Consider the following 10,307-nt stretch of genomic DNA (forward strand, 5'->3'; position numbering starts at 1 on the left):
ATGTGGGAGACAGGCTTGAGCCTAGGGTGAAAGTCTTATTGACAGCCATATAACAAGCCTGAGGCAACGGTAGGACCGCTGGAGGCACAAGGAATGCTTTGTGACATTTGCTCCCATTGGCAGATCATGAGACTGATGCCTAGAGCTCTTCACTCCCTAATCACCACCCTTGAGACTCTAAATTGCAACATTTAAATGTTGCGACAGTCAGGGTCATGTGGTTTCCAGGAACCCAGTTTCTGTAATCTGAAACCCATTATGTTAATGAGGCACCCTACCCCCTATTCTGTAATAGGACGTTAAGTCTGTTATGCTAATAAAGTATCCTATTTGCTGTACTGTGAAAGGATGCTACCCTGTTATGCTAATGAGGTGTCCTACTTGCTGTGCTGTGATTGGACCACTATCCCTATATAAGCTTGTGCCTTCCTGCAATAAAGGAGACCTATGTCACTGAACCCAGTGTCCTGTGTCTGAATGTGGCTCCACTGACACACTCTTCACCAGCCCTAGGGTCCGGGCCAGGCAGAAGCAGTGACGACAGAAGACAGTACCAGGCAGGCAGGAGAGTGGCCTCAGCCCAGGGCGAGCAGAGGAGCAGTCTCAATGCCTGTGAGAACAAAGGAGTGGCACCTGATAGGTAGAGAATGGGCGGGAGCGAGCGGCTCAGATGGAGAAGGCACGAGCAGATGGATGAGGCACGGAGGCTCAGATGGAATCCTCAGTGGGACACAGATTTATTTCGCACGGGGCACCTTTCCCTCAGGAAGGGAAAGATGTTCACGAAGGGAAAGATGGAAGGGAAGAGAAGGGAAGGGAAGGAGGAAGGGGGAAGGGGGAAGGGAAGGAAGGGAAGGATGTCAGGGAAGGAAAGATGTCCAGGAAAGATGTCCACGGGTTGTGAGCTGGGACTTTACATATGGGGGCTTTAGGGTGTGGAATCAGGGAGGGGGAAGCAGGTAGGATTAGGGTGTGGAAGTGTCTTCTTTTCCTCTTAAGATAAGAGGAACTCTGCTTATCTTTGGAGGTCAGAGGAAAGGCAGGCTGCTTCTCAGCAGAGTTTGTAGGTCCCTGTTGGGGAGGGGGAGGGGCCTGCTATTGGAACCCTAACAGCACCCACGAGAAGGGAGGAGTGCCTGTCATTGGCAGTGACCGCAGTTATGTAAGGAACAGAAAGTTAATGATCTTAGCTCTGTAGATTGAATGGTCCAAGATCAAGGCATCTGTCAAGAGCCTCTTCCTTGTGGATGGCACCTTTTGTGTTGCCTCCCATAGCTGAAGTGCTGAACAAGCACCCAGTTTCTTTTATAAGACACTGATTCCATTGGTGATGGTGAAGTTGTCATGACCCAATCACTTCCTCAAAGTCTGGCCTCTTAATTCCACATTGGGTATTATTTTCAACACATGAATTTGGGGAAACACCAATACTGAGACCATCACAGTCAAGCTTGAGAAACACTGTTCTAAGCCATGCTTCTCCACTATGTGGGCTGCTGAGTGCAGATTCTGACTCTTGATCTGGATGGGACTCAAGATTCCACGTTTCTAATAAGCTCCCAGATCACTCCAGTGTTTCTTGTCCACAAACTCTGCATTGAGTAGCTAGACTTGGAAAACTGGGGTGGGGACAGTGTGAGACAGGGACTGGTGATGAAGGCTACCACTGAGAGGTGTGGGCTGTACCAACATGACCAAGGAAGGTCTAGGTGTCCTGGAGGCTATTCTCAAGAATTCTTTGCTTTCACTCCTTTTCAAGGACTGCAACTTCATTTCTATTGTCTCCCGTCCTTTTCGCACATATGTAACAATTGTAGATCATATTAATCGAGTTCCCAGTGTCTGAGTCCAGCTTCTTTCTCTCTCTCTCTCTCTCTTTCATTTGTTCCTTTCCCCCTCCTTACCTCTTTTCCTTCTTCCCTCCTCTCTTTAGCAGGGTTTCTGTAACCCACACTGGTCTGGAACTAAGTAGCTTAGGCTTCATCTCCCTGCCTGTTTTCTGATTGCTAGGATTACAGGTGGGCAACACCATACTCTGCATAGTTTTATAACACTGGTACTCATGTTTTTAAAACTATGAGTCTAAAGCCACAAAATCCAACATTTTCAACAGACAGTAAAGTGAACACATAAATGCAAAAGTAACAAAGCATCACTCTGAGTTTTGGAAACAGAATCATTGGCTCGTCGTTGGGGTAGACAATTACCATATGTATTTTCTGCCTCTTCCTGCTGTGAGATGACCCACTCCATAGTTGTCAGACTGGGTTGGTTAGACTCATTCTGGAATAATAAAATGTGATCAGAATTGATGTGGAAATGTTAGGTGGAAACCACAGACCACCCTTTGTTTGCTGTTTTTTCCTCCCTTCCTCAGTCAGGAATCCTTTATTTCCATCTGGGATCAATTGACAGTTTTTGTTTTAAAAGTGTGTGTGTGTGTGTGTGTGTTAGAAAACTGGTTTTAGTGTCTTCCCCTAATTCTGAAAATATTGCCTTCCTATATGTTGTTAGCTGACTTGAGTAAGGAGTGCCTAGCCACTGGGATAGTAAGGGTGTAGGGATTTTAAAATGAAAGGACCTACGTCAGGATATTAGATAATCAACAGACCTTTCCCAAAGTTTTCAAAAAAGCTGAATATGGTGGTTCATACCTTTAACCCCAGGACTCATAAGGCAGAGAGGCAGAGTTGCTCTGAGTTGGAGGCAAGACTGAGCTGCGTAGTGAGACCCTGTCTCAAACAAAACAAAACAACACAAAAAACATGCAAGCATCCACTCTTCAGGGGAGAAGTTGGAAAATTAGGGTGAATGCACCTCCACAATAATTCACACATTTCTGATCCCATTGATTCTGGGGTCAAGGATTCAAGTCAGAAGGCTTCTGGAGGCATGGAAGCTGTCTTGTGCTGTGTCAGGCAGGAGTCACTGAGCCCTGTGAGTCAAGAACTGAGACTGTGAGCCTTTCCACAGGTAGATGACTTCTTGATAAATTTGAATTGGAAGGAAGGAAGGAAGGAAGGAAGGAAGGAAGGAAGGAAGGAAGGAAGGAAGGAAGGAAGTCTTCAAAGTACATTAAAGCCAGGTGTGGTGGATAGGCAGAAGTAGGTGGATCTCTGTGAAATGGAGGACAGCCTGGTCTACATAGTGAGTTCCAGGCCAGCTGTAGCTACAGGGAGACCCTGTCTCAAAAAGACCAAAAACAAAAAACAAACAAACAAACAAAAAATAACCAAGACAACAACACTAAAATTACTTTAAAACAAAATAAATGGGCATTAGAAGTTTAATATAAGTAAAATTTCCAGAAATCCCACTTGCCTGGCTCCATGGCTTAGTTGGTTAAAGCACCTGTCTTGTAAACAGGAGATCCTGGGTTCGAGTCCCAGTGGGGCCTTTTTTTATTTATTTATTTTCTCTTGGGAATGGATAAAGAAAATACCCTAAATAGTGCATTGTCCGGCTTCCTTTCCTTAACACGCTCGCCATCTTCTGGAAAACGGCAGGATTATAAAGAATAAATTCAAACCTCCACAATCCTTTCTAATAATAATAATAATGAAAATGACAAAACTAAGAAAATAAAGTGGGTTTGTCAAAGTTGTTCCTGGAGCATTGACGTGCATGGGCTCCCTGGGCGCTTGGTGGAACGGCTGACGGAACCACGGAGCTCTGAGGTCCGAGCTCCGAGTGCTGTCTGCGGATCGGTGCTCTACAGCAGGGATCTTTGCCAGGCTAGAGATTGCTGTGGGACTTCAGGATACTCCGGATGAACGGGAAATCATAATGTGTAGCATGTTTGGGAGGTTGTCCTACCTTCTGTGTTGATAAAAGAGGGTGTTCACCTACTGCCACCGAGGTGTGGAGGCTGCCCTTTGCTTTGCTTGACAAGCAGAGGTCCCTGCTGTTTGTTGAGTGGGTGACTGAATGAATGAATAAATTTATGTCTTCTGTCTCCATATTTCTGACCCTCAGGGTCGAAGACTGGCCTGCACCCTCACCCTCCTTTCACATCCCCACAGTTTTTCTAATTCATGGACACTCAGTTACCACTGGTTTGTGTCTAAGATACTTTGAAGGTCTTGATGCTGCTTAGGGATTGAGGAACCCTGTGCCTCTTTCTTGACTGGTGGCTTTCAGTCTGGCTGTTGTTATTTTCCTAATTATTGACTGACAAGCCAGCTTAGTAGCACAGGTATGCAGAAGGGGTGGCAAACTCCACCTTTGAAAACTTCACAATCACTGGGTGAACCAAGCCCACACCCTCTCTGCATTTGACCTCCTCAGCCTCAGGTTTCCCTGGGGCAGACATTGTGGTTGTCCTTGGCAGAGCTGCTTTTATTAGAAGTTACTTAGAAGTAATGGGACAATATAATGTTTCTCTTAGGTAACAATACAATTTTACTCTATATTGTCTCTATAAGTAATATAATGTTTCTCTTTCTCACTTAAATGTTGAATGAAAAATAGCAACTCAGAACAGTAACCTGCTCTGGCGTGGCTTCACTTCTGTACACTCCAACACAACTTTTCCCATTGTTTGTGGCTATGCATATGTTTGGTAAAGCAGAAAATGTGACCAAGAGAGAGCACAGGAGGACAGACTGGGTGGCTGTTTCTACACCCGTGGGCCCTACAGAAGGTGGTATGGGATCAAGCCCTTTCTGTGAGTTCACATCTTGTGTGAGTGCAAAGGCAAAAAGCAGAGTCAGGAGACAGAAGAGGAGAAAGGTTTTGTAACAGCATGTAAGGCCAGCACAGGGGCTGTCTGAAAACAGCCCTTCCCAGCCAAGAAGGAAATACATATCCACACAGAAATGCACATGGATGAGTGTTTATTCTAGGTAAACTAAAAATAGCCAGAGGACTAGGTGATCTGGTTTGTTTGCTTCTATATTTCTCTAAAGAGTTCCACCTGTGCAAAAAGAACAGCTGTGAAAGTGTGTCAGCAGTCTTCTAGAGGATGGGCAGCTGCCCTGCAAGGGGGGTTCTTGCTTAGAACAACAACCTTGCTTAGCGCCTTGGAAACTCTGGGAACCAACCTGCTCACAGGTTAACCTTTAGGGGAATTCAATGCTGTTTAAACCACAGTGATGCCTTATTGGACTATAAAAGTTATGTTCATGAATAAGGCTGACCTATGACTTTCTCATACTTTGGTTTAGGGTTAGAATAAAGGGAAGTCTATCAAATGAGAAGGAAAGTTTTTCCTCTGTTGCTGTTTTGGAAAAGTTTGTGTCCTGGTGAAATAATTATCCAGGTAAATGTCTGGGTTTGGTGTTTTCTCTGAGAAATTTTACTATTCACTTTATGCAGCAGTGTTGGAGCTATTCATATTTTTCATTTCTTAAACATAATTTTTAAAGTTATTCCTTGCATAACTTGGTTTCATTTAAAATAGCAAACTGGGCAAAGTTCTATACAGTACTGTGCACGCTGATTGATATATTTCCATCTGCTCCTTAAAAACAGACAATAAACACAACCCTTTCTCATTCTTTTAAGTTTGGATCCCGGGTGTATACTGAACCTCTAAGACCGGGTTAAGGAAACAAACGTGGCTCCCGGAGGGAACTGGACTGCGCTTTCTCCTCTCCGGAAACAGAAAGAAACGCGGCGTCCCGGGGATACAGCCGCTGATTGGCTGAGCTTTTCGGAAAACAACGCTTCTTCTGCACTTCTGAATTCTAGGGAATACACTCCCGAAGGCACAGCCTGGTTGGGAAAATAAATCCCACTTTGGCAACTACCCGCGGAAGCACCATCTGGTGGTCTGTGGAAGTTCTACAGCTTCCGTTGCAAGCGTGAGCTTTTAAGTCAGAATATACCGGAGTCTGCATTTCAGGGTTTGCAGGGAGGACTGGCAGTGATGGATGTGAGCGCGAAGGGGTGGGGGCGTGGGGGGGGTCTTTCTGTCCACCTTACAGGGGTTGCCGTTTACTCCCAAAGGGTCTCAGTCCTGACCGAAGCTGACCGTATGTCGCTGGTATTACAGAGGGACGTTATATTCTTTTCTTTGTCTATTTCCTTACTGATAACCTCATCAGCTGAGAGTCACGTGGCACCTTACGCACTTTTGGCTACGAGCGTGGGCATTTGTAGAGCTTCGGGATCCGCAGTTTGCTTATTACCATGTAACACTGGAGAAGTTAGATTTTGGGGTATTAGTGACGGGATCTTTGGAATGAAGTTCACACCGAAGATTTTATCATTCAGTTAAAATTAAATAATGACTGGGGCAACTGACCAAATTGCAGACATTTATTATACTTTTTCAACAGGGTTCGGCAGCAGGACCACGTGGCCTAATGGATAAGGCGTCTGACTTCGGATCAGAAGATTGAGGGTTCGAATCCCTTCGTGGTTGGAACGTTTTAATCCTCCATTAAAGTTTCTAAAGTTTCGGCCACTCCCGTTTTAGGCAGAAAAGGTCTCTCCAAACACTTCCTAGGTTACTAATGAAACATGGACCTGTTTATCTGCCGACGTAACGTTTTGACGTCATCACGCAGCTTGCGGCTTCACCAGTTAAGAGACATGTGATCGGGCGTTGCACTCACTAAGCTCCAGTGGCCTAACGGATAAGGTACTGGCCTTCTAAGCCAGGCATTATGGGTTCAAGTCTGGCTTGAGGTGATCTGGCGTTGCATTGTTTCTATACATTTGATTTTTGTGCACCGGCCTTGCTAGATTGGAATTTGCAATCCACCCACTTCACCGTCCTGCGTGCTGGCATTTTAGGCAAGTATCACCAGGTCCAGCTTGAGGGGGGTTCGAATCCCTTCGTGGTTGGTGGGTTCATTTTCTTCCTCTTCCGCACCACCCCTCTAACTATAGCGCAGGTCACTTTCGTTCAGATAGCTCTCAAGTCACACAAGAAGCCTTCTGCGGTCCAACGCTGCGCGGGTGGGAGATCCTGGAGCTTGGGGAACAGGGAGAAGTCGGGTGGGTTGTATGGGGTCGTGGGACATCCTTGGATGCGCCCCGCTCATGTGTGGAAGCAGGGGAAAGGGGAGAGGAGCCGCTGCCCTCACTTAAATGTCTCAGTTTACACAAAGTTCTCTAGGCAACTTTGTCTTTTGAAAGTCAGTTTAAATGTCGCCCCCTTTCGAAAGGAACATTTCTCACACTTCGAAGGCGCTATCAACTGCGTTAATCAGGTGGATGTGGCAGAATTCTCCACCTGCCTAAGAACCCATAATATCTGAGAACTAAGATAACAGACATATGGAAAATATAGGAAGAGGGTGCCAAAGATCAGGAAGAGAGGAAGTAGCTTCTGCAAAGGGGTAAGGATCCAGCCAGATGCATTTGTAGAATATATTTAGATGAAATGGACAAATTGTTAGAACAATATGGTGAGTCACACTATATTCAAGAAGGAATGCCAGTTATGAATAGTCTTAAACTATGAAATATATTGAGTTATTTTCTCTCTCTCCCTCCCTTCCTCTTTCTCTTCCTCTCTCTCTCTCTCTCGCTCACTCGCTCGCTGTCTCTGAAATGTGTTCCTATATACAGGTTACTCCACCTCCTTATGTAGTAGAGGATGACCTCCAACTCTTGATCTTCCTGCCTCCTGAATGGAGAGATAAATCACATAAAAAAATACAGGAACTCTAAACTCTTCATTATTTTTTACATGTAACAGGCCATTCATCTATCTATCTATCTATCTATCTATCTATCTTTATTTATTTATTTATATTTATTATTGCAACAGGTCTCACAGCTGTAGCACAGGCTGGCCTCACACTTGTGGCAATCCTCCTGCCTCAGCCTCCCAAGTGCTGGGATTACAGGAGTTTCCTAGCACATCCAGGTTTCTCTTTTATTTTTTTATTATATTTCAACCCCAGGATGTTTTAGACAAACGTTATTTATTTATTAAAAGTCTTCATTTTCAATAACAACTTTGCACATGTGAACTTTGTGGAATGTTCATATAGAAATACTCACTCTGGAAATTTGGAAGGTCCAGGTCTTTCAGAGCAGGACTTCTGAATGTAATCTTACTTCAGGATCTTACTTCAATTGAAATTCAAATAGCTCAGAATTCCTAGTGATTCTGGAGTCTTCAGGCTAAATTTAGCAAGAGCAGAGAGGGATAAATAGATCACTTAGTCAGCTCCTTAGTGCTCAGAACTGTGCTAAAGGATCATAACCATCCTTTACATGTTTGTAACAACCCCATGCAAACTTAGTACCTTAAAACAATTGTTTCTCTTGTTTACAATTCTTCAGGTGAACAATTTGAACTATGGTCAGCTGGGCAGTTCTGTTGCTGGTTTCATCTGGGTCTACTCATGTGAATGCCTTTATCTGGCACCATGGAGGGTCCCAACATGGGAGTGGATGATCTACTGGATGATTCAAGATGATTTCTGCTTTCCCTGTGAGGGTTGCCAGCTGGACCAGCTAGGATGGCTGATATGGCAGGGCCTCAGAGTAGCCTCTTCTGGTCCTAGAACTTCGGATTGCCTGCATTTCTTGTCTAGACAATGTCTTTCTTACTTCTGCATTATGACCGATGGTGTGATATTTTTGCAATGCAAGTTTATCCCTGGGATTGTGGTCATCTAAAGTAACAATGCCAAAGCCTCTTTTCTTTCCAGACTGCCCAAGTGATTATTTCAATGGTAATTTTCCATATTCTTCAAATAATCTCCAAGGTAACGTTCTTCAGTGCCTTCTTTAATTCCACCAACAGCTTCTTCACAGTCATACGGGCTCCCGGTTTTCCAGATCTGTCCTTGCTACACCACGTTTGGGCTCAAATACTCTCTCATTGATTGAATGAGGCCTTGCCGCCATGGCTGAGAAGGTGACAGAACCACATCCTCTTGATCTGTTTGCTGGATCCCACATCACCAGTCTGTGAGTGTTCCCCTTTGCTCCTAGTAGCTTCTCAAACTTTCCTCTGTGGTTTCAAAGCTGAAGCCACCAATATTTATGGAACTGTCCCTTTTCTCTTCTCCGTCTCGGACTCCCCTGATTTCCCGCAGCTGAGCGAGAAGAGAATCAAGTTTTGTGTTTGCCTTTTAGAAATCAGAAATTATGAAGCCTTCACCAAAAATGCTCCTTGTCCTATGCAGCCTAGTGTTTCGTTCAGCCTTTGAATTCCTGGGCAGAAAAACTGCTCCAGGTGAGGCTCGAACTCACAACCTTGGCATAGCTCACAACATACTGTCATATAAGTACCACGCTAACCGATTGCACCACTGGAACTACAGGGAACTGGGGGGGTGGGGGAGGGGTATATTAATGGAGATGCTTTCACAGATTAATTCTTTTTTGTAATTAATAATTAACAATTAATAACATAATTCTTTACATTATTAAAGACTGACTAAAAAGGCACCTCGTGGCATGGGACTGGGAATTAAAAACGGCAACCAAGAGAACCCCACATTAGCCATCTCGAGCCTTTCGCCCAACACTGGGACTCCCCGAAGACTGAGCGTGGTCGCCTCCTGAACCTTGGTTTTTCTATAGTTTCTTTAAATTTAGCATCTAAATTCATTAAATAATATTTTAAAGCATTTGAATAAAAATCACGTAGGCGTGACAAAGGATGGCGTCAGCTGGGTACACGTAAACAGACGTGAGTGTGACTGGGAGGTTCAGTCCAGGGGTGGGAACCCTTGTGTGGAATGCGGCATTCTTTCGCTTCCTCCCATCCAGTGTTTGCAGATGAGCGCAGCTCAGCTTCTTCAGCAGTACGACCCTCTTTCCGAATCTTCCCAGGTGATAGGTTAAAAATTGGGAGAGGAGAGCCAGCAGAGGTTAAAAATTGGAAGAGGAGAGCGAGCAGATGGAGGATGAGGCACCGAGGCACAGATGGAATTCTCAGCGGGATACAGCTTTATTTCGAATGGGACACGTTTCCCTCAGGGAAGGGAAAGATGTCAGGGAAGGGAAAGATGTCAGGGAAGGGCAGGGAAGGGAAAGATGTCAGTGAAGGGAAAGATGTCAGGGAAGGGAAAGATGTCAGGGAAGGGAAAGATGTCAGGGAAGGGAAAGATGTCTGCCCATGGGTTGTGAGCTGGGACTTTATATATGGGGGCTTTAGGGTGTGGAAGGGAGGAATGTTTGGGGGAGAAATCAGGGAGGGGGAAGCAGGTAGGATTAGGGTCTAGAAGTGTTTACTTTTTCCCTCTTAAGATAAGAGGAACTCTGCTTATCTTATCTTTGGAGGTCAGAGGAAAGGCAGGCTGCTTCTCAGCAGAGTTTGTTCTTCTTGACCTCAAAGGTCAAGGTGCTTATCAGCTAAGTTCCCTTTTTCAGGCTCCAAAGTCTGTGGGTCC

General features: G+C 44.9%; 2 non-coding genes across 2 annotated transcripts; both read left to right on the forward strand.

The window, feature by feature from the left end:
- Window positions 1–3,323: 3,323 nt before the first annotated feature.
- On the forward strand, window positions 3,324–3,397 carry Trnat-ugu. Its single transcript has one exon. It is a non-coding gene; the product is annotated as a tRNA-Thr (tRNA).
- A 2,897-nt stretch (window positions 3,398–6,294) lies between these two features.
- Window positions 6,295–6,367, forward strand: Trnar-ucg. The gene has a single exon. It is a non-coding gene; the product is annotated as a tRNA-Arg (tRNA).
- Window positions 6,368–10,307: the final 3,940 nt, after the last annotated feature.

The sequence above is a fragment of the Nannospalax galili genome, unplaced genomic scaffold (assembly GCF_000622305.1).
Source record: "Nannospalax galili isolate Female #2095 unplaced genomic scaffold, S.galili_v1.0 scaffold2324, whole genome shotgun sequence".
Classification (NCBI taxonomy): Eukaryota; Metazoa; Chordata; class Mammalia; order Rodentia; family Spalacidae; genus Nannospalax; species Nannospalax galili.